At 35.3% G+C, this 27,479-nt stretch overlaps 1 protein-coding gene and 1 long non-coding RNA gene across 3 annotated transcripts in view; one reads left to right on the forward strand and one right to left on the reverse strand.

Moving 5' to 3' along the window:
- LOC106869500 (WW domain-containing oxidoreductase) overlaps positions 1 to 21,289 on the reverse strand; it is a 36,074-nt gene extending 14,785 nt beyond the window's left edge. Inside the window, exons 1-4 of one of the 2 annotated variants that reach the window (XM_089355212.1) lie at positions 20,274 to 21,289; positions 17,801 to 18,047; positions 5,442 to 5,684; positions 2,531 to 2,640 (exon numbers count right to left, since the gene is read on the reverse strand). The gene's annotated coding sequence lies outside the window, so the exon portion shown is untranslated. The remainder of the gene's footprint in view (positions 1 to 2,530; positions 2,641 to 5,441; positions 5,685 to 17,800; positions 18,048 to 20,273) is intronic. The other variant, XM_089355205.1, reaches the window with a different exon arrangement.
- Positions 21,290 to 21,320: 31 nt separating this feature from the next.
- On the forward strand, positions 21,321 to 23,919 carry LOC149137664 (uncharacterized). Its single transcript, XR_016242613.1, has 2 exons — positions 21,321 to 21,644; positions 22,217 to 23,919. It is a non-coding gene; the product is annotated as an uncharacterized LOC149137664 (long non-coding RNA).
- Positions 23,920 to 27,479: the final 3,560 nt, after the last annotated feature.

Raw genomic sequence — 27,479 nt, forward strand, 5'->3', positions numbered from 1 at the left:
ACATACATGCATATATATATATATATATATATATACATATATATATATATATATATATATATATATACATATATGTATGTATGTATGTATGTATGCATGTATATATGTGATACAATAGTGAAAGTATTAAGCTGAAAGAATTATCTCACATAACAATAGCAATGTTAATGTTTCACTTTTGACATGTAATACTGAAATAGTGTAAGAGGTAAGAGATTGCTCCGGGCTCGCATTAGGCAAGAAGTTGAAAATTTGTTTGTCCCATGACACTGCATGTGTTAAATTTGAATGAAATCCATTGGGTAGTTCTTGAGTTTTAGTGATGCACACTTACAGACACACACACAGACAAACAGACCGACAGACAGACACACAAACATTCTCAATTTTACATATATAGATTTGTGGGGGATATATTTTCCAAAGGGGTGGGAAAAGGAGTTTCAGAAAATTCATACGATCTGATTTCTTCCCTCATAGCTTTCAGGAAAATGGACATCTTTTAATGAAAGTTTATATAAATACATTTCAAATGGCATAGATTACGATTATAAAGAAATTTGCAAGGAAACTTTTTTCCAAGGGTGGGGTGAGGAGTTTTGAAAAAACAGAGTTTCGGATAAGGATGACCACGTAAGTTTATTTTTTTGCCAAAAGTAATCAATTTTAGCCAATTTTTTGCAATTAAAAACAATGGGAGGAGCCTTTTCGGTAAAAGAAAAAGAAAGAATTAATATTTTCAGAGGTAAAAGTGTGATTTAAGCGGGATTTGGCTGTCACTTTTAGCACATCCCAAGACAACCCTCCTTGTTTCTTCACTCTTGCATGTATTGATGTTTTTCAATATTTTTTCTCTCCATTAACATATTTATGCTATTGAAAAAAAAAATTTGAAAATTTTTGATTTTTTTTTCAATCCCACTCCTCACCCCTGATTGTTTCTGTTTATAATTTCAGCTCATTTTTGAGGTCATTTCTGGCATTTATCCACAGTGATTTTTAAAAAATAATTATGTAAATGATAATTAATTTTAGATAGCATAATTTTCTGTTAGAAAATGTTTTTGTCTTACATACACATGGCCTTGCTTAATTAAGGTGGGGGTAAAAATTTTAATTACCATTTTTTTGTTGATGCTTATATCCCACCAATGGAGCATGCATGTGGTCCATTGGTATCATCATTAAGGGGGGAGGGGAATAAAAGAATCCTAAATTTTCCAAACCGATTTTTCATAAAAAGATGCTCTCCATCATTTTGAAGGCTGTGGTAAAAAACAATTGGAAAAATCGCTATTAAAATGGTGAAATTCCAACTTATGTGGTCATCTTGATCTGAAACTCCTCTTCCCACTCCCCACACATTTCTTTATAATTGTAATCTATGCCATTTGAAAAGTATTTGTATAAACTTTCATGAAAAGATACCCATTTTACTGAAAGTTATGAGGGAAAAAATTAGATCGTATGAATTTTCCCAAAATCCTCTCCCCACCTCTTCGGCAAAAAATCCTGATACCAGATTTCATAACATTTTTTTAAAATCATATGTTGTGTCCTAAAATGGCATACAACACAGCTTATTATTTGATGTTACTTGTAAACAGTTTTTTCTTGAGACATTACTGCTCTCAGTTCATTTTTGGCTGTCTATAGCTGTGAAAATTACTTTTCTCCTGAACAATTTGTTAATATAGAACAGTCGTAATGTAGCTTCCACATAAGGGGAAAATAAATTACTCTCCTCTTGAATACAGATTTTTGTGACAAATTTTTATGGCTGATTCTACTTGATATAAGCATGGGAACATCTCAATTTAAGTGTAAGATTAATATCAGTTTCTATTTTTGACACAAGACCAGTAATTTTGGGGAAGGACTTCAGTTAATTACATCAGCCCCCACTAATCAAATGGTACTTATTTTATTAACTCAAAAGGAGGAAAAGCAAAGTCAAACTCAATGGAATTTGAACTCAGAATGTTAAGATGAACAAAATACTGCTAAGCAATTTATCTGGCATTGCTAACTGTAAGATTAATATCAACATTGTCTGGCTACTTTTTAATCAAACTTTCTCCTGTTCCATGCAACTGTACTTCTGAATCTTTCAAATCAAGTAAATATTTACTTCAAGGACATCTATTATAGGAATGAAGGATTTTACTTGAAATGTCTCTCCTGGAGAGAAATCTTCATAAGTATCAAATACATTGTTGACTTTATTATTTTTTTTTTTTTTCATCATTTTCTTTTCCCTACACATTTGTAATCTAAATCAGCCAATTTAATATAATTTTTTGTTCAATGTATTCGAAATTCTCTCAAAAATATGTTATAATGTAAGAAAACAGATTTGTACATGTGGTAACTACAACAAGTGGTTCATAAAGATTCTTTTTGGTTTCTTGAAACTCCTACAGCAAATAAGATCATAAACAGAGCATAAATACAAACTCAAGCTCCTGTATTTTTTTCAGATGAGTATCAGCTTGTATTCTTTTGACTTAGAAGAGCATCTAGAACTGACCTGTAACTTTCATTTATAGCAGACACGGCACTGAAATGAGCTTTCCACCAAGAGTCAGGCTGATAATTTGGCACTTTGGAATCTGTATTCAAGAATGATAACACAACCACCTGTTTGAAGAAAAGGTGGAGAAAAGTACATATCTTATGGAAAACAGCAAAAATGTTTACTGCATTTAAAACAGCAATCTACTGTAGCATTGCCAAGATTTAATGAAACTCTAGCACAAAATATACACAACATGCTTGTTAATCTCTTGGAAGTTTTTGCTGCATTCCATTGTATTTACCAGACATATATGCTGCATCATCATATGACTTATCACAGTGTTTATTCAAAGCGACTTTGCAAATACTATTAAGTTCCTACCATATCCACTACACTTCCACTCCAGTGATTTCCCACATCTAGAAAAGTTAGACAGCATTCAACAAATTAACTTTTAGCAGGTGATTCATATCTGACTATAAAAGTTAGCTGATTCATGTAGAAAAGATCTGGTACACAGACCCACTGAAGTAGTCTGCTTTTCTCAGATCATCTATAATTGATTTTCTGATTCTATCAGCCAGAAGCTGAATAAGTTCATCACATAATTTCTTAGACAAATATGAAGAAGAACCAGGTTCTTTCTTTCTATATTATTTAATGTGATTAGAAAGGGATGGATCAAACTTAGTATAAAATATTCTAACAGACAAAGGTGGTTTGTCCACATTACTCCATAAGGAGTATTGGGCCAATTTCCTGGTTTTTCTGATACATATAGTCCTTCCTGGACAGGACACCAGTCTGTTGCAAGATTACTCAATTTTATCAGCTGAGTGGATTGGAGCAGTATGAAATGAAGTGTTTTGCTCAAGAACACAACAGGTTGGCTGGTCCAGGAATTGAAATCACAATCTTACAGTCATGAGTCCAACATCCAAACTACTAAGCCAAGCACCTTCACAACAGACAAAGGCACTTGCCATTATTTTGAGATCCTTAAAACAATACCATATTCTGTGTATCACTGTAAAGAGCCTCCAGTACAGCTGAAGGCTCTTTTTAGCTTTTTATTTCTCTGTTTATCTTCAATATAGTTTGAACCATGCTTTGTTGTCAAGTATGTTAGCAAAACTGTTCTTTGCTTTTTTAATGTTTCTACGACTTTTGAACTGCAGTCAGAGTCAGAAAACAACTGATGTTGAAAATAGCAGTTGAAGAGCAGATAAACTATTCCTGACCCTATATTTTATCATTAATTTTTCTGGACTGCAAAAGACCTTTTAAACAATATTTATCTTGATTTTTCTTTTTGATGCTTAGAGTTTTAAAGTGAGCTGTTACAGTTAAAGACTGTTATGGTTCCGGTATAAGGCCCATCCTTAGCTAAGACATATTTTTGGCCAAGATCGGTGAGTCTCTTCAGTTTTCTTGTTTCAATTGTGGAGTTGACTCTGTAACTCACAATTTCATCACCTCTATGGTTTCCCTCAGCTGAGAATCCAGGCTCTGTTGTTTCAGTAGCAGAGGCACTGAGCTAATACAGTTCTATATTTAAGAGATGAGGAATTATGTACATTATTTACATTTGTTTGTTGTTAACACAACGTTTCGGCTGATATCTCCTCCAGCCTTCATCAGGTGTCTTGGGGAAATTTCAAACCTGGGTTCACATTCCTAAGGTATTTTTCGATGTTATTATTATTATTATTATTATTCAGGTCACTACCTGAAATTGAACTCAGAATCTTGGGGTTAGTAACCTGCGCTCTTAACCACTACACCATATACCCATGGGCATATGGCGTAGTGGTTAAGAGTGCGGGCTACTAACCCCAAGATTCCGAGTTCGATTCCAGGCAGTGACCTGAGTAATAATAATAATGATAATAACATCGAAAAATACCATAGGAAGGAGAACCCAGATTCAAAATTTCCCCCAAGACATCTGATGAAGGCTGGAGGGTATAGCCGCCGAAACGTTGTGTTAACAACAAACAAGATGAGGACAAATATCCGTCAAATGTTAACAATGTGAAGGCACTGAGCTATAGTGATTTTTGGATTTCGCTGGTCAATTTGTATTTGTGGATCCTAATCTGTTGCTGGAGTAAAATATCAGCCAAGCATTTGTGTATTTTGAAGTTGTTCTTCAAGCTGTTCTTTTCTTTAGGCTTCATTCACATATCTTTTGAGGATTCTGCTTCCTATCAGTGCAGGAACAAACAGTAACATGGATAGGATACAGTAAAAACAAATAAATAAAATACATAATTGCAATTTATTCAAAATATTCATAGTTTTTAAGATATATTATGATTTAAGACATATCAGTTTCAAATTTTGGCACAAGGCCAGCAATTTGAGGGGAGAGGGATAAGTCAATTACATTGACCCCCAGTGTTCAACTGGTACTTATTTTATCAACCCGAAAAGGATGAAAGGCAAAATTGACCTCAGTAGAATTTAGAGACAAAATGCTGCTAATTATTTTTTCTGACATGCTAATGATTCTGTCAGTTTGCTGCCTTTATGATGTAAGACATTATTTGTTAATCACTTCAATTGTAACCCAATTCTTTGGGTTACAGTATTAGCACTGAAGACTATCTTTATATAAGTGCAAAGCAAATCAGTTACAGAATCCTATTTTTTGCCAAACAATACAAACAGGAAGAGTTGAGCACCAGCACTCCAAGTGAAACAATCACCGGTTAAACAATATTGTTGTTGTGAGTTGTAGAGTGTTGTTGACTGGTCTGAGGTGACGACTAGTTGAGTTGTTGAATGAAAATGTATTTCTCAGACTGTGGGAAGAAAAAACTGACAATAGCTATGAACAATTAACAGAAGACTATATAACTGCACGTAGAGTTTAACTGCATTAGTTTTTTTACAAACAATAACAGCTATAAGTACATACTTGGAGAGACATCCTACTTGGAGTTCACGACAAGCTTACTGGTACAGTAATCTGTGGCTGGCCCATCATAACTGGAAACAATTGTAGTATATTTGTGGTAAAAAAAATTCTTGTCGACAATGGGCCATTTGTCTTAACTGGCTGTCTGTGTTGTGTGGTGAGAATGGAGACATAACACAGCTGTTTTAACATTCTGCAATTACTGCTAAAAGGCACCTTTTTATAGGGCACAAGGAAAAGGTTCTGGAAGGAGAAAATTCAAGAGAAGATTCAATGAGGCAATGATTTGATGCTGATCGGTTGCTTAACCCTTTAGCATTTAAACCAGCCACATCTGGCCCAAATATTATACCTGTTTTATGTTCAAACTGGCCAGATCCAGCCTCTCCCACCTACCCTACAATGTCATTCTTAGAATAAACAATCACATCAGTAAAATCTCACTGCTACAAGATAATGCATAATTAATTCAAAACAATATGAATAAATAAGCATTACATTTGACAAAGTAATCTGAATGCCAAGGATCAATCATGTGAAACTATTGTGGTTTGATCGTGATGCCTGACCAGTTACCTAGCAGTCTGGTTTCAGATTACTGCTACACCACCATAGATGCAGGCATAGTTGTGTGGTTTAGAGGTTTGCTTTGCAACCATGTGGTTCTGGGTTCAATCCCACAATGCAGCACCTTGGGCAAGTGTCCTCTACTATAGTCTCATACCAGCCATTACCTTATGAGTGAATCTAGTTGATAGAAACTGTAAGAAGCCTGTCATATATGCATGTATGTACATCATTATTCAGTTTTATTTTAAGAATTTTTGCCAATAGAGAAAGGGTCAGTTTCTAACCTAGATCCAAGGTTCCTGCATTGAAATTTCAACAACACCAAAAGGGTAATATTGTATATATGTATACGTACAGATGTGTATGTTTTGTTTTATGTATGTATTCTCATGCATATACTTGCATATCTAGACATGCTCACATATATTTAAATGATAAGCTTCTGGAGAGTTTTATAGGTCCAGTGATAGCTTGGATCTCTAGTCTTCAAATCAGCTTTCTCCTTTCTGGTTTTGAGGAGCCTAATTTCTCAAGATTGGTATTTAGGCAGTGTGTTTTGTTACAGGTACCATTGTAAGATATGTTTTCATCCACATCTAGACACCTGTAATATTCCTCATCCGATATAGGGAAAACAGTTAAGTCATTGATGGAGATGTTGCTACACTGGTTTACAGTTTTCCCTCTTTTCACAATCATATAGTAACATGTATGTATGTATGCATGCATGCATGTATGTATGTATGCCTGTTTGTATGCATGAACATATGTATGTGTGCATGTATGTATGTATGCATGCATGCATGCATATGTGTATGTATGTATGCATGGTGTGTGTATAGGTGTGTGTCTGTTTGTCTCCTCACTCCTTGTCAATGGGTATTGACTTGCTTACATCCCCATAACTTCGCAGTTCAGCAAAATAGATCAATAAAATAAATACCTAACTTTAAAAAAAATAAGTACCAGGGCTCATTCGTTTGACTTACCCACTACTATGTGATGCTCCAGTATGACTGCAATCAATAACTGAAACAAGTAAAAGAGTTAAAAAAAAAGCTTGCAGTTGTGAGATTTCTTTTCTTCTATTTTACACACTGCTACATTGTTCGTCAATGTTATTAGGAAATATATAAAATACTTGACTGTAGCACTTTTGGAAATTATAATGTGAAATAAGTAATTTGAGGCCACATTGAATAAGAGGTCTGTCCAAAAGAAAAAAAGGAAGTAAAAATAGACCTTTAAAACAGCACACCAACCAGTTAGCTGTACAGCATGCTTATGAATGTAGAGCTGTATATGGTGACCTTAACTTTCTGTCTAATAATAACCACATTATGCCACATCAGAGCTTGAGAGAATGTATGTTTAGTTTACTAGCAGATTTGTCGAAGGATTTAGAAGGACAATTTGTTTGTGTCAAATGACAACAGACCTATAGTAAGGATTGTTTGAGTCATGCACAATGTCATAAGAGATATCAGTATTTCAAATTAATGTCGTAATTGCAGTAGATTTGACCATTATTGCCAAAACCAGTAAAAAAAAAATGTCAAAATTGCTCAAATGTGAAGGGAATGTTGGTATCAGCTTCTTTTTTATTAGAAGGGTATCATGAACTTGTTCCACAAAGTCAGACAATCAATAAAAGTTTTTATGTGAGTATACTGAGGCATTTGAGAAGGGCAATGCAGTGTGGACAAACAAAAAGCTAGAAGTTCCACTATGACAATGCACTTGCTCCCTCATCACTCCTCAACTATGACTTTTTGACTAAGAAAAACTGATTCCTATTCATTAACCACTCCACTCTTTGATTTGCCCTCTGCTGGTTTTTGCCTGTTCTCAAAGCTGAAATCTATCAGAAAGGTCAGAGACTTAATATGACAGAAGAGATCAAAGAAAAATTGAAATTGAAATGGTACACTCCTTTGTACATTCCAAAACTAGGCAAAACATTAGGAGTGGTGTATCAATAATGGAAGGGAACTAATTCCAAGGGAAAAAATTTAATCAAATTGTAACTAAAGTAATAACTTTGCTGTTGTAGCATAGGTGTATTACAGTATAGGTAGGTGTATTACATCCCTTTGGTGGTAAACACCACCAGGGAGCAAGGTAGCTGAATTACATCCCTTCGCTAGTAAATGCCACCAGGTGGCATGGCAGCTGACACCTATATATTCTGGTGTTTTGGGGCGATCTTTCTCTCTTGCCATTTCAACACCAAGGGGCATGAATATCTCTCTTCTGCCTAATACCACAGACTACATGCGATTACCATTGTTCTAACAATGTTTGCCTATCTGTCTTCTTATTAGCGTCATTATAATGATGCCTGCCTAATAGATTTTAGACCACTGTCATTTTCCTGCTTTATCATGGCAATTTGTTCAGCAACTAACTTTATTGCCACAGCCTACAAGACAAAAATGACTGTCATGTTACCAACTTCATTGACACCTGTTATGAATTTGTATCAGCAAGTTCAAGCCATGAACTGAATATATATTTTTGACTAAGCCTCACACACAACACTGCACACGTGTTTCAAGCACCCTTGTAATTTTGTCGCACAACTTGTTAGCTTTTACTTGTTATCCAAAGGATCCACAACCTATGAATATTTTATTTCTTACATTGTGTGAAAAGCTGTGTTTGTATTCTCTTTCTGAATAAATTTTATTTATTGTTGTAAGCAGTTTTCATCTTCTTACACAAACTTAACATACGAAACTGTTTTAATAAATGTTTGCTTTCTTCTTGTTTTGAACAGCCCTCATATGAAAATAAGGTTAAATTCAAGAAAAAGATTCCATTCAAAGGCAGTATATCCAAGGGACAGAATCATCATTTTCATTGTCACAATGTCTGATGACCATTTGAACTTGCCTGTTGCGAGTACACAGAATCCTTGTACACAGGCTCGTTGCCAGACTTTGGTTCTTGGGGATGCCTTAGAATATTCTGGGTGGGAACTAATTTGTATTGTGGAAGGTTTTTTGTAAACTGTATTTCCTAAATCTGAGAGTGCACCATTGAATAGTGAGGGGGGGGGGCAGTGCCATCCAGTGCAAAACCCCTTAGTGACAGGCATGTGTACACATTAACCTTTTTGCTACCAATCTGCTCGAGACCACCTCTGGTCCTTTGATATTAATTTCCTGCTTGAAAGGGATCTAAATTAAAATAACCATAAAATAAAACTAGCATAAAAATTTCATGCTAAATTATATTCCATATGCCAGCATAATACCAACAGTTTTTTACTAAAATATTTAATTGCTTTCAAAATTAATTGGAAAAAAACTAATAAAAAATTATGACAACAAATGGTTAAAGACTATAGTATGTTGAAATGTCATCCAGCAATGCCTTGTTTTTTCTAGCTATTTTCACTTTTTAGTACTCTTTACCATACCATATATCACAACCCTTTCCTACATCTTAGATGCATATCTAAAATATCACAGCCACAGAACAAAGGAATGCAAAAGTCATGGACACTGCTTCTTCTGCCTAAACTACTAAAAAAATAAACTTAACTAAAGGATAATATTTTTTGCTTTCACTAAAAGGACATTAAATAAGATAAAAAATTAAATATTTTGGAGTATCTTATAGCATCTTTTTCCAATTATGAAACTTACTAAAATATTCACATTTGTAGCTTTGGTCAGCCCAAGGCTCTGATCAGCACAAGGCTTTGGTCAGCCCAAGGTGCCATGCAGTGGGCCTGAACCTAGAAACAATGTGGTTGAGAAGCAAGCTTCTTACCACACAGCCATGCCTGCACCTGCATAGGTGACAGACAAGAGTTGTAACTTGCAATAAGCTTCTGACTGGTTAGATCTACATATGTTGCCATTCTTCCATCACTATACGAATTTCAGTAGATTGGATGAAAAATAAGGTCACCATAAAGAGACATCTGTACATCAGTGGATTATAGTGATAAATGATTGCACAACACAAGAGCCACTCTCTGTGTCTCCGTGATTACTATTTAGTGATGGGCAAAGTAAGATGATCAGTAAGCACATGAAACTGCAAGTTTTACATCTGAATGTCCTTCTCTTAGATGGACAGTGTGACAGCAGTTAGGGTTCTCTCACTCGCAGTAGCTTTGCTGCACACCAGGAGTATTTTTGCATCTCTGTGTTCGGATGGAATATCGTTACATATGCTAGTTAACACATAGCTGGGACCCTGAGAGGTGCTACTACTCCAGTTCAGAAAGACCTGGGAATAACAGTAGCTAAGAGGTGGTTCCTCACTCCTCAAAACCCTGGAACTCCTAAACCAGAGCCCCACTTCTGACTAAAGTCATACATACATATATGCATAGACACACACACATACATACATACACACGCATGCACACACATACATACATAATACAAACTTACATGCATATTTTCATACAATTTGCATGTATACATACATACAACTTACATGCATGCATACGTACATACAACTTACATGCATGCATACATAAATACATATATATACTTGCATGCAAAATCACATCCTTAATGGTTGTCCAAAAAGTACAACTGTTGGTGCCATGAACATGTCGTGAAGGCCATAGACACTATCTGTCAGTCAGTCCCATTGTCAGTCTCTCTGTCCCACAAGGAGACTATTTCTTTTGTCAGAGCTGGCATGAAGTTGACAACAGCTGTAAGGATCACCTTAACTGGTTATTAGTAATGGCACAAGGCATACAGTTGAAAATCAATCTGGTAAAGTTCCCAGATACTGCTGTCTCAACATTACTGAAGTCAGACATGATCATGGAATCATCTAATTAGGTGATTTATTACAAAACTCCACTCTTTGGTAAGGTCATACTGAGAAGGCAAACAATTGAAAGAAATTGAAATATGATGAATTGATGAAATTATGCTGAAACAATGGGTGGCAAGCAAGGTATGATCCCATTGAAGTGGATCAAAGAGGGTTTGCAGGCCAGCCCCTCTACAGAGCTTTTAACATATTAGATATAATAGAGACTAGTTGGCAGAAGAACACCAAGTTGGCTCTGGAAGTAGCAGAGCTTGCTCCAAAGTGGTTTTGGTATTCTTTGTCGACCATCTGGCTAGAGGGAACTCAGCGAATGTACATGATACACTTGCCATCAAAGGGGATAGTCATGAGCTTCCAGTGGATTTGCTTTGCTTAGGCTCTTGTACCAGCAAAAAACAGCTCATACAAGTTAATTCATATGCAGTCTAGGGCATTCCATAAGTTTTTGTAGCATTTTTGCCCAGTTTAGCACAAAACTTTATTACATAGTGACCTTCTAAGTTGTCTTCACATTCACACTGCATTCTACAGACTAGTCAGCTGTGACAAGCAGTGTTTAATAGGTTGTGTTCAAAATGCTGTTACAGCCATCTCTTTCAATCTAACATAACAAAAACTGGAAGATCAGCTTATTAGATGCAAAGTAATGATATACAAAAATTACAATAATCTAAGATAGTTATCACTATCTCTCCTAAAAAAGTTTCAGCATTTACCTCATGCTTACATTTGTGTGTGTGTATATACATATATATACTTTATTTAAAAACAGCAGAAAAAGAAAAAAGAAAAAAAAACTGTCCGATGAATGGGAACATGAAACTCTGAGTAACAGCTTTTGTTATATTTCTGCTGCTTTTAAATAAAGCATATTACTCTACATCTGGTATTCAAGTACTCTTTTTTCCACCTGGTTTCACATTTATGTGCTTACTCCGGCACACATATATTTATATATATAAACACACATTTTTTTTTTTTTTTATAGGTATACATGAACACACATATATATGTATAAACACACACATTCACATGCAATATAAGCTCCAGTGGTGATTAAGACTATATGAAAAGATAAGGAGAATCAGATGCACAGATAACACGATCAAGGTATACAGTTGCAAATGTTCTAATATAAAAGTCTATAATTTTATCTTTCATGGCTTTAACCTTTGACTCAAACTGTTTTGATATTAACTTAACTGTATTTGTTTTAAAAATACATACATACAAACACACACACACACATAGATACATACATACATAATGCATACATAACCACATACATATGTACTGCCATCCATACGTACATGTACATGCATTACATACATGAAAACATACACACATATATTATGTATGTACATACATATGTACATACAGATACATACATGCACACTCATACAATCATACATTCATATGTACATCCATTCATTCATACATATGTACATACGTATACACACACATACACATATACATATACACACACAAACAAACACACATACATACATACATATTATCAAACCTTAGGCATCACTGTCTTGAGTCTTAGAACTTGCGGCACTAGTTATACAGTTTCCAAAGTGTATAAGTGAATGAGATTACAATATTCGATCAGAATGTGACACCAGTCCAATGTAGGGTTATTTGTTTACAGACTAGTGAAATAGAGCAACATGAAACAAAATGTTTTGCACAGCAACACAATGCACTGTCCAGTCCAGAAATTGAAACCATGATCTTGTGATCATGAGTGCAGCCATCTAACCATGAGGCCATGCAGCTCAATATATATATTTAGATCAGTGCTACTCAATGTGTTAGTCCACAGTCCTGCAATGGTGTGTGAGCTATCAGCTGCCGGTACACAGAGAGTTTCCAGAAAAAAAGAAACATTATAAAATACTTATGTAATATTGTATTATTTGTTTACAAAATAAATATAAGATTAAAAAAATTGTCAACTTTTATTATAGTCATTATATATATTGTTTCCAGTATAAATAATGTTACTAAGAAATATTTTACCAGTCCCTGGCATACACACACACACACACACATATATATGTATGTATGTATGAATATATATATATATATATATATATATATATATATATATATATATATATATATATATATTTTAAGTTGTTCTGAAAATAATGGCCTCTCTAAGTGTTGTGTTTTGAAATGCAATTTTATCATAGTATTTTAATTATATTTTAGGTGAATCTTGACATACTTAGTAATTGATGTATGCTCTTTAATAATATTCTAGTTATTTCAGACACAAAACATTCTTGAAGCATAGGCACCCTTGCATGAGTTCAAGCTTGGGCACAATGCCTACCAAACTGCTGCCAATATCAAAAGAGCACAGTACGAAGGTGGTTTCAGAAATCCTGTAGTGGTGATGAGAGCCTTGAAGATGAAGGTAGAGGATGGTCATGCAGTCTTGAACAATTGAAAGTAATTGTTGAACAAAACCCACGTCAAAGTGTCAGAGAAGTGTCTCAGGCACTTGGTGTCGGTATTGCAACGGTCTCAGAAACTTGGTGTTGGTATTGCAATGGTCTCACACAATCTGCAGAAGATTGATAAGGTGAAAAAGCTTAATAAATGGGTACTGCATGAGCTCAATGAAAATCAAAAAGTTTGGCATTTTGAAGTGTGCTTGATGATCTTTCTGCGAAACACAAATTATCCTTTTCTTGATTAAATAGTCACTTGTGACGGAAAGTGGATCCTTTATGATAACCGTAAAAGATCAGGTCAATGGCTTGATTGTGATAAGTCCCCCAAACATTTTCCAAAGCTAAAGTTGCACTAGCAAAAGATTATGGTGACTGTCTGGTGGTCTGCAATTGGTGTTGTCCATTACAGCTTCTTGGAAGTCAATCAGAGCATTACAACAGAGGTTCACTGCAATCAACTTGCTAAAATGAGACCTGCATTGGTGAATCGGCGTGGCCCAATTCTGCTCCATGATAATGCAAAGCCACATGTTGCAAGAATGATGCTGCAGAAGCTCATTTTGGATACGAGACTTTACCACATCCATCATATTCTCCTGATCTTTCACCCACTTTTTTAAAGCATTTAAACATGTTTTTAGGTGATAAAACTTTCAGGTCCAAACCAGAGGCGGAATCAGCTTTCAAAGATTTCTTAGCATCAAAGGCAATAAGTTTTTATCAATGAAGCATAAATAATCTCGTTGATTAATGGCAAAGATGCATAGATGTTCACAGCTCATACTTTGACTAATCAAAATATTTATATTAATTTTTCCAAAATAAAATTGTTTCTGAAAAGCTACCAGAAGGAGGTAATATCTTCATTTATATAGAAAATCAAAAATAGAATCATAGATAGCAAAAAGAGAAATGAACACACAATCCAACAAGAAAAGTATTAAAAATAACCGTTAACAGGTATAGGTGTATAAATGCCTTTGGGCAAGCTGCATGGTGCGAGTACACTTGCTCATACGAGCATCCACAAAAATGTGAGCATACCCACATGCAAGGTTTGGTGCACTCATGATCACAAAGCGAGTTACTTATCAACTTAGTGTTTATAAGAATGGGGAGGTTAAAAGTAAACTTAAGTCATCCATACCTTAAAGTAAATTAAGTTAACGGTTACTCAAAATTCATTCTCACTGCATTGTGTGAAAGTACATTTATATGCATGTAGGCATCTCGAGAGTTTTTCAGAAATTCTATTAATTATCTTCTCATTAGTCCACAGAATAGACAGACATTCCTTGGAGCAGAGATGGCATCTCCTGGAAATTATATTGTATGGTTTCGCATACCCTACTATCGACCAATTAATGGTGTACTTTATTTTATCCTCCTTCAGTCGCTATATAAAATCTGCCGAAGATGTTGAATGTCGCTTATTGATTGTCTTAAAGCTGGCAACATGGTTACAATAATGATTCTTAAATGAATCAGCCGTCTGCCCAATGTAAATATAGGGTCCTCGACTTGTGTGCACAGTACAAGATTTGTACTCATACAGAGATTCATCAAAGGATATTTTGATTTATCTCTGCATGAGCATTTATCATATTTATTTGTATATAAGGCAGTCCCAACTCCATTTACCGGCGTTGTTACCATGCTAGCTGTATCATAAGTATTTCTACAACTACAAATTGGTCGTAGTTGGTGTTTATCAATGTGTTTTACATCTCCTTGGTTGGTATTTAGATGCAAATTTTTGCTAGATCCAGTAGGTGGGTTATTGAACCTTTGCCGTATTTTGCTATTGTTTATGCGATGCATAAGCTGCTCTAAATTAGCAGAGCTGACGTAGGATACCTCCACGGTGTGCTGATGAAAAATAGCATGATACCTATTAGATTTAGGAAAACACCTGTCCAAAGAAGCAAACATTTTCCACCTTTTATGGTTGAAACATGCAAACTGAAAATTGGGTTGAACCAGAAGACATCCTGATTCTTATATCTGTTGTTCGGCTTATTTGATCGAGTGTGTTGTACAGGATTAGAACAAGCAGTTGAATTATTATGTCTCGTGTCTATGAGTTTTTGTTGTTAGTTCATTGATATGACCAATTCTTTCTGGCCTGTATTCTTTATCTGAGTGAGTTCTCAAATGGTAACATTGTGGTGGAAAAACAATGTGCATTGCAGTTGGAGGAATTACCAGTGTTGTGTATGTCTGCTTCTTGTATATACTGGATTTTTTCACAGTACCCAGCCCTAGCTAGAGCAGCATTATATGTATATATGTGTGTGTCTGTAAATATATATATATATATATATATATATATATAGAAATATATATATAAATCACAGTATCACAATATCGACCAGACTCTCAGATGCTGTTACACACTGCTAGTTACAATGCACTTCTAATTTTGTCTTGATTGTACTATTCTTTTTCATCTTGACCCAAATTGCTGGACCAAATCATCTTCCCATCATTGTGGAGGCCTTCCAAGTGACCTTTTCTGATCTCTTGATCAAACTCTGCTTTCCCATGACAATTAACAAGGCACAGGGACAATCAGTGCAAGCAGTTGGTTTGAATCTGACAGAGCAAGTATTCTCACATGCACAACTGTACGTTGGCTGTCCCCATGGTCTTTCTATTTGTGCACCCGAGGGAAGGACGAAGAATGTTGTCTACCAAGAGGCACTCCAATGATAACAATGGCAACTGCACGGGTCCACATGTTGCCTGTGAAACTTGCAACATGTTTGGTCCAGAAGAACTTGTACTTTTGGTACTCTACAATCACATCACTCACTCTACTCCATTCTCAAATTATTTCATTTCGAATGTGCTCTCTTAATGATCAATGAAATATATATATGGTTATATTTCGGGATGACCATTTTTTGATTTTTTTGTTAAATTAACATGCACACGCTCTATTCTCATTCTTTGCTTCAACTTTATTATTATTCTTATGAAGTGAAAAATGAATATACAGTGCATGTATTTATTTGGGGGAAAAAAAAGATGACCATCCTGAAATATAACAATATCTGTTTCAACACATGATTTCACATCAGGAAACTTCCAAAACAAATACATAAATGAAATGTGTGTGTGTGTGTGTGTGTGTGTGTTATATTATACTAGCAGCTAAGCCCGGTTTCACCCGGTCAGAGAACGACGTGAAGAGAGAAACGAAAACATAAAAAAGAGGAAGAAGTGGATACGAAGTGGTGTTTGGGCGACGGATCTTGGTAGAAAAAAAAGAATGTCCTGGTGAGTTAGTAAGGAGAGCAAAGCAAGATTGGACTTACGTGGGCTGGCAGGACGATGAAAAAATTGCGGAGTTGAAATTGCCATTGTTATCATTGGAGTGCCTCTTGGTAGACAACATTCTTCGTCCTTCCCTCGGGTGCACAAATAGAAAGACCATGGGGACAGCCAACGTACAGTTGTGCATGTGAGAATACTTGCTCTGTCAGATTCAAACCAACTGCTTGCACTGATTGTCCCTGTGCCTTGTTGATTGTCATGGGAAAGCAGAGTTTGATGGGAAATTGCATCTGTTTAAACTTGTAGGTCGTATCGGAGTGGGTAAGGGACATAAGAGTTATAAGTATGTCTTAGCCAGCAGCTGGTTCATTCAAAATTGTTAGCTACAGAACTCGGGAGCACAATTTTTTGATAATCATCCACGTACCATTGCACATTATTGGAGCATCTAAATTCCTTAGCAGCATGATTGGCGTGCCAACTTTCAGATGCAGTTCGTGAGCTGGTAGTTCTGCGGGCGCCCCCTTTTGTCAGATTTGTCATGGGATGGCCGGTCTATCTCAGAAACATGCGAAACTGGATTAAATTTTTCATCAACAGAGGGGAGCCGAAATAAATTTTTTCAATGTCCAAGGGAAGCCAAATCGCGAAAAAGGTTGAGAAATGCTGATCTATAATGATGGTTTTTATTTAGGCACATCGTAAAAGTAATTATAATGAATTGCTTAATATAAAGAAAAATATGTTTTTTCAAGCAAATACAGTTAGAAAAAATATTTATCATTTCAAGTCATCACTAAAAACAATGCTCATCAATTTTTGAATGAAATAATAATTTTATTCTTTTATTCTAAGTTGTAAATTTTGCCCGAGAAATAAAGCAAATAATCACCAAATGCATTGTTAAAAATCTGCAACTCGATAGCAAATATCTCCAAATTGATTAGAAATGCATAAATTTAATAATAACAATGTTTTTGAGATTCCGGTTCGAATGACATGAGTGTTTTTGTTTCACTTTTGACACGTAATACTTAAATAGTGGGAGATATGATGTTGCTGTGGGCTGGAAGTATGCAAGAAGTTAAAATTTTTTTTGACTAAAACACAACCAGGACTCTAAGTAAGGCATGTGTAAAATTTGAATGAAATTGGTTGTGTAGTTCTGGAGTTTTAGGGATTCACACAGACATACATTCTCAATTTTATATATATATGCATGGAACTTACAAAAGGAGTAGTGAATAAATTATTGAGTTCATGATATTCCACTGATGATCCCAGCAGCTTCTTCTCCACTGTGATTACATACACGAATTCCTGAAAAGGACATTCCATGAACCCATTCTAGGGATCAGAAATCAAATTTATATTAATCCTTTTCAGAATTGTAGCACGGGAATATAGTGTTGGTGCCTTATTCTACTTCCAATAGTGTTAGGCCAGTGGTTTTCAATCTTTTTGACTTCATGACATACTAGAGATCAAATGAAAAATTATAGGTTCACTTCACATAAAATTTTAAAATAAATTATAAAATAAACTTCAACACATAGTTTCTGGTTCAGTTCCACTGCATGACACCTTGGGCAAATACGCACACACACACACACACATATATATATATACATATATATATATATATATATATATATATATATATATATTGATAGAAAGGACAACAAAAGAAAGAAAGAGACCTCGATATTATGTACATAGAGGAATTCATCTGTAAAAATATGTGACACTTATTCGGTAGCCATGATAAAACTCCGAGTTTCGCATGCCAGAGTGGGAACCCACGCCGCTATCTCTTCAGTTATCCGGCCATTGAAAATTCCTGATATATATACATCATCCTTTAACGTCCATTTTCCATGCTGGCATAGGCTGGCCAGTTTGAGCAGAGCTGGCAAGATGGACAGCTGCACCGGTTTCTATTCTGATTTGGCTTGGTTTCTACAGCTTGATGCCCTCTCTAATGTCAACTACTTTATCTAGCATGTGCTGGATGCTTTAAATGTGGCACTGCCATGAGCACTTTTATGTGACACTGACACAAGTGCTTCTCATGTAGCACCAGCACAGGGCTCTTGCAGGTCAATCTTCTTCATCAGGGGGAGTGGCCTTAACATTTCTGTTGCCTTATGTTTATGTGTGTTTGTATTTGTGCCCCACCACTGCTTGACAACTGGCATTTGAGTTTGGCATAAAAGACTGATAGAATAAGTACTGGATAGGATACAAGACTATCAAAGGTAAATTTTCCCCTATGAAGACTGGTGTCTATTTTGTTTGCCATTTAAGTAGATTGTAGTAAGAAAAGTCAAGTGACTGATTTCAGAGTTATTTTGAAACAATTGATATAGGATAGGAACTTTTATTCCAAAATTGCTATTGTTATAGCAACAACTATAGGTGTATCAAAAATATAGCAACTATAAGTGTGTCAAAAATACAGATATTAGCTGCAACAGCAACTATAATCATATCAAGAATACAAATATCATCTATATCAACAATTATACTTGTATCGAAAATATAAATATCAACAACAATCTCTTAAGGCATTGAAAAACTAAAAATCAACAATTATAGTCATGTTAAAAACAGAGATATGAATACAATAATTATAATATCATTCTCTGGCCCCACATTGTAATGGTGCCAGATGTTACCAGAAGTGTGAGTAGTTAAAAGGCATTTAGCAATACACAATGCCAAAACTTCCCTCAAGCTAAAAAAATGTGTACCACAGAGTGAAGTGCAGTTCCTTACTGTAGGCAGTGGAGACACTGTATAATTAGTGCTTTAAGTGTGTGTAGTAATGGACTTAATCCTGCCAGTGGAGGAAGCCCATGCAGGAAGAAAGAGGTTTTGCAGTAGCAGTAAACAGAATAATAAAACAGATGTCATATCCAAAATGTCAATTCTGTATCTTCACAAGTCTGAATCTGAACACTGCATGCCAGAATGTACGACAAAGATCAGCATTTTCTGGAGACAAACTCTATTAGCTGTCCTTAAGCATTTAATTAAATACTTCTCTCATTAAATGAAGTAAAGTTATTCAAAACAACAGCAAGAAGAACATAGTTTTTATTACTATATTATCAATGCTAGACAGCATCCTTTGAAATTCTCTCTTTATCCTAATCTTTTTCTGATAGATGCAGATCAACAGATGTTCAAAATGAACTTCAGCTATACCAGTGTCCCTACCCAAGGTGGTCCTATGAAAATCACAGACAGTATCTCCCCTTTAATTTAAATAAAACACAAATTAAAATTCTTACTCTGAGTATGGGAACAGTACGTAAATGAGAGAGGATTGCAATAGATAAGCAGTCTTTTCCTTGAATAAACATTAGTACTATGGACTGGGAAAACTTGCGTGAATGGGGAATTGCTAGTCTTACTCTAAACTGATGTCCAGGTTTGTACATGCTTATGCAGATGACAGCTCATCCTTGATTGATGGAGTTCTTATGCAGAATGAGGTACCTGAGGTACTTCATCTCAGCCATATTATAATCAAAGATGATTTAACTGTAATTACATGGCCTTACATTATTGGCTAAAAAAAATCGGTAGGTGACGGTTGAGGAAAATTTGGCTGTTATTTCTAGCAGATTGGTAGATCACAAAGCGGCTTCTTTCATTAGCGCTTAACAAGTTGTTCAAAGATGAAGTGCGTTCTTACCATGACCATCACGTCTTAAACTTGTAGGGTGTGATGTAAAGTAGATTTGACTGCTGTTTCTAGCAGTTAGAGCAACCCTCTCTTTTCCTTCGTGTATCAGATTTTTAATCGAATGATTTCCATTAAATTACATTTTATCGAAGCGACTTTTCATAGAATAATTCTATATATAGTTTTATAGAATTTTTTGTCCACTCTAGCTCTAAACTATCGTCTCGACAAGCAGTTGGATGGAGTTGCGTAATAAACACTCAGTCACCGTAACTTTCTTTTCCAGAGAGAATTTCTTCGGATTTCTATGCTTTAAATATTGAAGATTACGATTCTGTAACTTTTTTCCCCAACAAATTCTAGTTTTTTTTTCAGTGCCCAAAATCCTAACCTTACTTCAATCTTAACTAACCTTAAAATCTGGCCTTTTTTCTTTTCCTTTTCAGAATCGTAATTTCCCATAAATAAAACAGTATACTCTCGATAAACAATGAATATACACTTAGAAAACAATTTGATAAAAGTCGTGCTATGGGTTACCTCGAACACAGTAAAATGCGGCGAGCTGGCGGATTCGTTAGTACGCCGGGCAAAATGCTAGGCGGCATTTCGTCCGTCTTTACGTTCCTAGTTCACATATCGCGGAGGTCGACTTAGCCCTTCATTCTATGGGATTAAATAAAATAAGCACTCGTTGAGCACTGGGATCGATGTAATCGACTAATCGTTCCCTGCAATTTTCTGGCCCTGCGCCTAAAGTAGAAAAGGATTATTATAACACTAGAGTTTCACACACGTAATATAATGAGTTGAACGGCTAACTTCGATTATCCATATGATTAGTAGGCAAAAACTCTCTGTTGGGGTATTTAAATTCTGAAACCAACGAAGAGAGAGATAACCCCACCAAAAATCAATTTTCGAGTGCTAATTCGCAACTGTTTGTGTGCGCACGTATGTGTATTTATATATTTGTGTGCTCGCATTTGTGCTTGTATCTCTAAGTCAGGTGCTCTCTTCTATTGACGTTCCTCATGACAACATCAATCGTATACATGGTTATAGTAGAGCTCTATATTAGCCATCCTTTATATGTAAGCTACATTCTGATTGGCTGACAATGCGTAAATTACAAGATGGCGATGATATCTGTAGTCGAGTCTCCTATTTTTGATCGGAGTGCATTCGTCTCTTGACGGACACTGTACCTCATTGCACGACTCATAATACGGACTTATTATATATATACTTATACACCGTTTACCACCACCCCTCTCGGCTAAAAAAAAAAAAAAACTAATTAAACAAGCGAGACTAAATAATTATATTTATTTCGTCACCAACTTGATATTTGCATCTTTTTTCGTCTTTTAGAAAAAGGTAGATTTCCAAACTTTTATTCTATTATTGGTCTTAGCAATTAAATTAAATTTTGGTGTTTTGTTGATTTGACAAACCACGTCTGGCTACATAAGATACACCCCTTTACGATGTCTTTATACATTGCTTTTAAAACCCACCCCTATTTATGTTTTTGGAAATTTTGCTTTATTCCTTTTTTCTTTTCTTTCATTTATAAATAATTCTTTTAAATATTTTCCTTAAGAATCAAATCGATTATTATTTAAAACATACTTCATTTTAAAGCTAACAATTTAATATTTTTTTTCTGTTTTTTTCCCATGCTGTGCATATTTTACATCTTGTATATTCCCATTATGTTTTAAACTCTAGATTGTTTCTCCACTACCTTACAATATATGTTAGGTTGTATTTCTTTTACAGAAAAACATTTAACCAACTTATATTAATTCTTACATGAGAGATAAATTATAAACCAGTTTCTTTCGTTGGTTAACAATATATTCTAATATATCTTACCGTATACATTTATAATATTCTCAGTCTTGAAGATCATTTGGTCAACTATTAATTGTATCTACTTTTTAAAGACATAGATCGAATGTAAATGGATTTATTTACTAAGATGGATTCAGTTTGCGGTAAGTATTGTCAGATGTTACATCGTTACGCTAAATTAACATGTTAGCATTTCGAGCTCTATAACACCAGCAATGTGTGTGTATGTATGCCTGTCTGTATGTGTGTGTATTCAATTGCCTTTTCCATCTTATATTGTTAGAGAAAATGTTATTCTGTGTGAAAGTGATGTGTCGAATGAAAGGCTACTTGTTATTGACATTTAACCCATTTCATTTTCAACATTCCACCCTCCTGTTGTTTACAAGAGAGATATATAGGTCGTATATCTCCTGTTTTACAGAATCGGCATCCAAAAATGTACGTGTATAGATGAGTGTGACATATTTAACGAATTTGTTGTTATTATTGGGGTGAATACGGTAGATTGGTGAAATCGTTAGAGCGTCTGACAAAAAAGGCCTTGCAATATTTATTTACAATTCTTTACGTTGTGATTTCGAATCCCGCCGATGTCATTTTTACCTCTCATTCCCCGAGGGGTCGATAAAATAAAGTATCAATCAGCTAACAGGGGTGAGTATGAGAGTTAATGGTAACGATTCATCCTTTCCTCTCAAAATTGCTGGCCTTGTGTTTTAATTAGAAACTGTTAATGGAGTAACAAAAACGATAGAGTACTGTAGTATTGTCTAATCTTGTCGCCCTACAAGGGTCGTCACTGCTTTTGTTTTGATCTCTATAATTTCGCGACCTTGTACCAATGTAAGAAGTCATAATTCTTGTTCCTTTTCTTGTTGTTTAGTAATATCAGTGTTATTAAGATGCAAATGTTTCGGTCTTGTTAAAACCACAATTAGCTTTCTCTGGAATTAGATTCTATGTTATATAAAACTGTGTGCATGTGTAATACTTACACGCTCACTTTCCTACTTTTGTTGACAGGTGTGTACGTACGTGTCTGTCGGTCTGTATGTATGTACACGTGCACGTTACGAAGGCATAAATACATATACATGTATACATGCTTACATATTTAATTCATGTTCTACAAAGTTGTGTGTGTGTGTATTTAATACGGATTACTAAAATTTGGTATTTCTACGACTTCATTTGCTGAGTATAGGTGGCCGGTCCATCACACAACGAAGCAATTAGCTTTCTGCCAAGATGATTAATACTATACGTATATACATGAATTTTTGTGATATGTCACTCCATGCTAACCACGCATGTATTTACATATGCCTGCATATGTATTTAAAGTGCATATTGTCGACTGAATATAGTGTACTAGGGAAATCGTTGGTACATGTCTTGTTAGCATGAAATGTGTTGTTCAAGATGAAGGCAACCGGCTCCAAGTAGACCCTGTAAGGTGGTTTTTTGCTCAATGCTAAGTCAGCTCTGATCGAACAGACTTTTGATTAGAAATATTCAAACCATTGCCTTTTATTTCCTTTCTGCTCTGAGCTATGGTGTTTCTAGTTTTACATTATCTAAGATGTCTTTGTATTAAGAAGGTAGGATATTATTTCATCGAGATTTAACTGCTGTTTCTAGTAGTTGGAGTGACTACATACATCACGGCACTCTTCTTGTTCTCTACTGTAAATACTAGATTGAAAGTAGTGTTTCTTTCACCCTATGGAGATATACATCATCGGCTTAACACTACAAAAATGACGAGAAAAGCTTTAAAAAAATAATAAAAGATTTGTTACCTATTTACAAACTTATATCTATGTTTTAAAACCACAACTGTTTAAACAACTATTTTCATTTGCCATGGTGTGTGTGTGTGTGTAGGCCTATGTAATGTCTCTGGATAATGCTTCAAAGCTTCAGTACCAGATCATTGCAAAGAAAGTGAACAGATGATGTGTGCATGTTAAGAAAAGGTTCAGATGTGATTTAACCTTCATCATATACTTTAATATCTGAACCGATAAAACCGCCTTGGTTCATTTCTAAATAAGTATGCATAAATTTTTCTGAAGGATTCTGTCTCTTAGTTATGCTCACCATACATGTGCATATAAACAACTACACATACATTTTTATATATCTCAAATGGTAGACTGGCTTTTGAGCCACCCTGTATTTTGTGTGTGTGTGTGTGTGTGTGTGTGTGTCCGTGCGCACATCACAATAGTTGTTGTCGAATGGAAGAAAGAGAACTCAATACCAGAGCTTTAGTTGAGATTACTTAAGATCCGTCATAGGCAAGGTTTCCCATGAGCATAGAAAAATGTATTCGTTCACACACAATCAACTGTGATACGATTGGGTATTGTTTTGTGCAATCATTGTCAAAATTACTTACACTTGTCATTTTGTTCTTTAATAGGGAAGAAGAAAATGACAAGAATTTCTAAGTAACAATGACATAATTGCAGTGGTTAAGAAGTTCATTTCACAAACTCTTGGTTTTAGGTTCATTTCTCCGTTGTATAGAGCAAATGTCTTCTACTGTAGACAGAGGCCAGCCTAAACCATGCAAATGGGTTTGGTAGACGGAAAGTGAAAGAAGCTTGTTGCGTGTGTATAATATCTGCGCACATCTTCGTGTGTGTATGTATGTAATATCTGCGTGCATCTTCATGTTTGTGTGTGTGTTTCTTTGCCTGACATGATAGAAGCAAGCGCCACTGTCATACAAGCGGTGTCCCTCGTTTTTAGTCTTCTGTGAAAACATATCCAGCTAACGTTGGTGGGGGGGGGGGGCGTTACTACTTTTTGCTCAGAAACCGACCAAGGTTGCTGTTAGAAAGGGTTTCTAGCTGGAGAAAACCTGCCTCTGCCTCAGTAAATTCTTCCTGACTTAATCAAGCATGGAAAAGTGGACTTTAAAATGACGATAATGTTATGTAGTTAATAAGTTTGCTTTGCATGGAATCTGAGTGTCTTTAAGTGTAGCCTTGAGCTGACCAATGCCTTGTGAGTGAAAATGGTAAATGAAATCAGTGCAAAAGCCTAAAATTTCAATATCACCTTTTCCATACTTGCCTGGGTCTAACTGAATTCTTTGAGGCAGATTTTCTATGGCTGGATACCTTTCCTGTCACTAACCCTCATGTTTCTTTTCTTAAGATAATATTTTCCTTTGGTCAGGCATGTTTTCACAGAAGCCTGAAAACAAATGATCCTAGCTGTAGAAACAATGTCACAACAGACAGTCGGAGTCTGGACAGCTCCTTGCTAGTCAACTCCATGTCAAACCGTCCAACTCCTGTCAGCATGGACAGTGGATGTTAAACAATAATGATATATATATATATATATATATATATATATATATATATATATATATATATATATATATGTATTTATATATGTATTTATAGATTTATACCAAAATTTGGTAAAAATATTGTATCTGTTATCAAACGTAGCAAAATTCTCCCATGTGAGTTTTTGTATGTATATCAATTTAAATAAGAGCTAAAATATGATCCATTGCAAAAACTTTATTATGACCTATGATCATATCGATGCAATATCCAGACCAACTCATGCATATTATAAAATATGGAATATTGTATCTCTTCAGGGTCAGATTAATTCATAGCAGACAGTAAAAACAGACGACATTCATAGTTGTCCTAGAATTACATATATATAAACAAGTTGAAAAGACATGATACGTATTGAAACTGTATAGCATGTCAGTCTTGAAACCGTTAGAAGGCAGAGTAAATGAGAAGTAATGCTAAGTTATGATGTTATCCTATGAAGTTAAATAGCGAACAAGTACGGGACGCTGTACATTTCAAAAAAACCGTTGGACTTATGAAAATAAATAAAAAAACCAAGACCGAAGAAAAAACCGTTAGGTGTTAAAAATATATTTTTTTACACAAGTTAATGGTCAAATAGAATTAAATATATATATATATATATATCTTGTTTCAATCATTACACTGTGGCCATGCTCAGGCACTGCTTTGAGGAATATTAGTTGGATAAATTAGCCCAGTACTTTTTTTTTAACTCTTTGAGCTCTGACCTTCTGAATCTTATTTAACCATATACCTGGCACTCCACCGGTGCTACTGTATAGAGAAATATGGTACAAAGAAAAATAAAGCCATCCACCAGTAAACTGGTGCTATGAGCTCAAAGGGTTAAGCCTGGTACTTATTCTGTTGGTCTCTTTTGCTGAACCACTAAGTTGTGGGGGCATAAACACACTGATACCAGCTATCAAGCAGTGGTAGGGGACAAACGCAGACACAAAGACACACATGTCTATCTATATATATATATATATATATATATATCGTCTTTCAGTTTCCGTCTACCAAATCCACTCACCAGACTTTGGTCAGCCCAAGGCTATAGTAAAAGATACTTGTCCAAGGTGTCATGCAATGAGACTGAACACTGAACCATGTGGTAGGGAAGCAAACTTCTAACCACACAGCCACTCATGCAAATGAGTGGACAAATGAAAGATGCACTCAACACATTTGGTAGGAGTACATATATTGGTTTCAAATTTTGGCACAAGGCCAGCTATTTTGGTGGGAGGATAAGTCGATGAGACTGACCCCAGTGTTCAACTAATACTTATTTTATTAACTCTGGAATGATGAGAGTCATAGTCAACCTTAGTGAAATTTGATCTCAGAATGTAAAGATGGATGAAATGCTGATAAGCATTTTCCTTGGCATGCCAAGGATTCTGCTAGCTCACCACCTTAGGAATACATATATTACAACTTATTAATAGGTTGATTTGGCTCCATACACCTTAAGCTCATCACTTAGATTGATGTTTAATGTGCATGGAACCAACCAAATTGTTCTTAAATACACACATACACACACACACACACACATGGCTGAATTTCTTCAGTTTTTAATCTACCAAAGCTACTCACAAGGCTTTGGTTAGCTCAAGGCTATAGTAGATATTTGCTCAAGGTGCTCTGTTGTGGGACTGAACACACTTTCGGCAGATGTCTTTTACTATAACCCCTTGTATGTATATCTCTCCCCCCCCCTCTCTATCTCTCTCTCTCTCTCTCTCTCTTTCTCTCTCTCTCTCTCTCTCTCTCTCTCTCTCTCTCTCTATGTATATGTATATATATATATATATATATATATATATATCTTTTCACACATACATACAAAGTGTGTGTTTGTATATATCTTTACAAGAAAAAAACCTGTGAAACATCCAATGAATTAACAATACTAAAATATGTGATGTGAGTTCACATGATCTATATGCTTCCAGATAACTACTATTAGATAAAAGAAAGAATA

The sequence above is a fragment of the Octopus bimaculoides genome, chromosome 1, assembly GCF_046866305.1.
Source record: "Octopus bimaculoides isolate indiv1 chromosome 1, ASM4686630v1, whole genome shotgun sequence".
In the NCBI taxonomy this organism is placed as follows: Eukaryota; Metazoa; Mollusca; class Cephalopoda; order Octopoda; family Octopodidae; genus Octopus; species Octopus bimaculoides.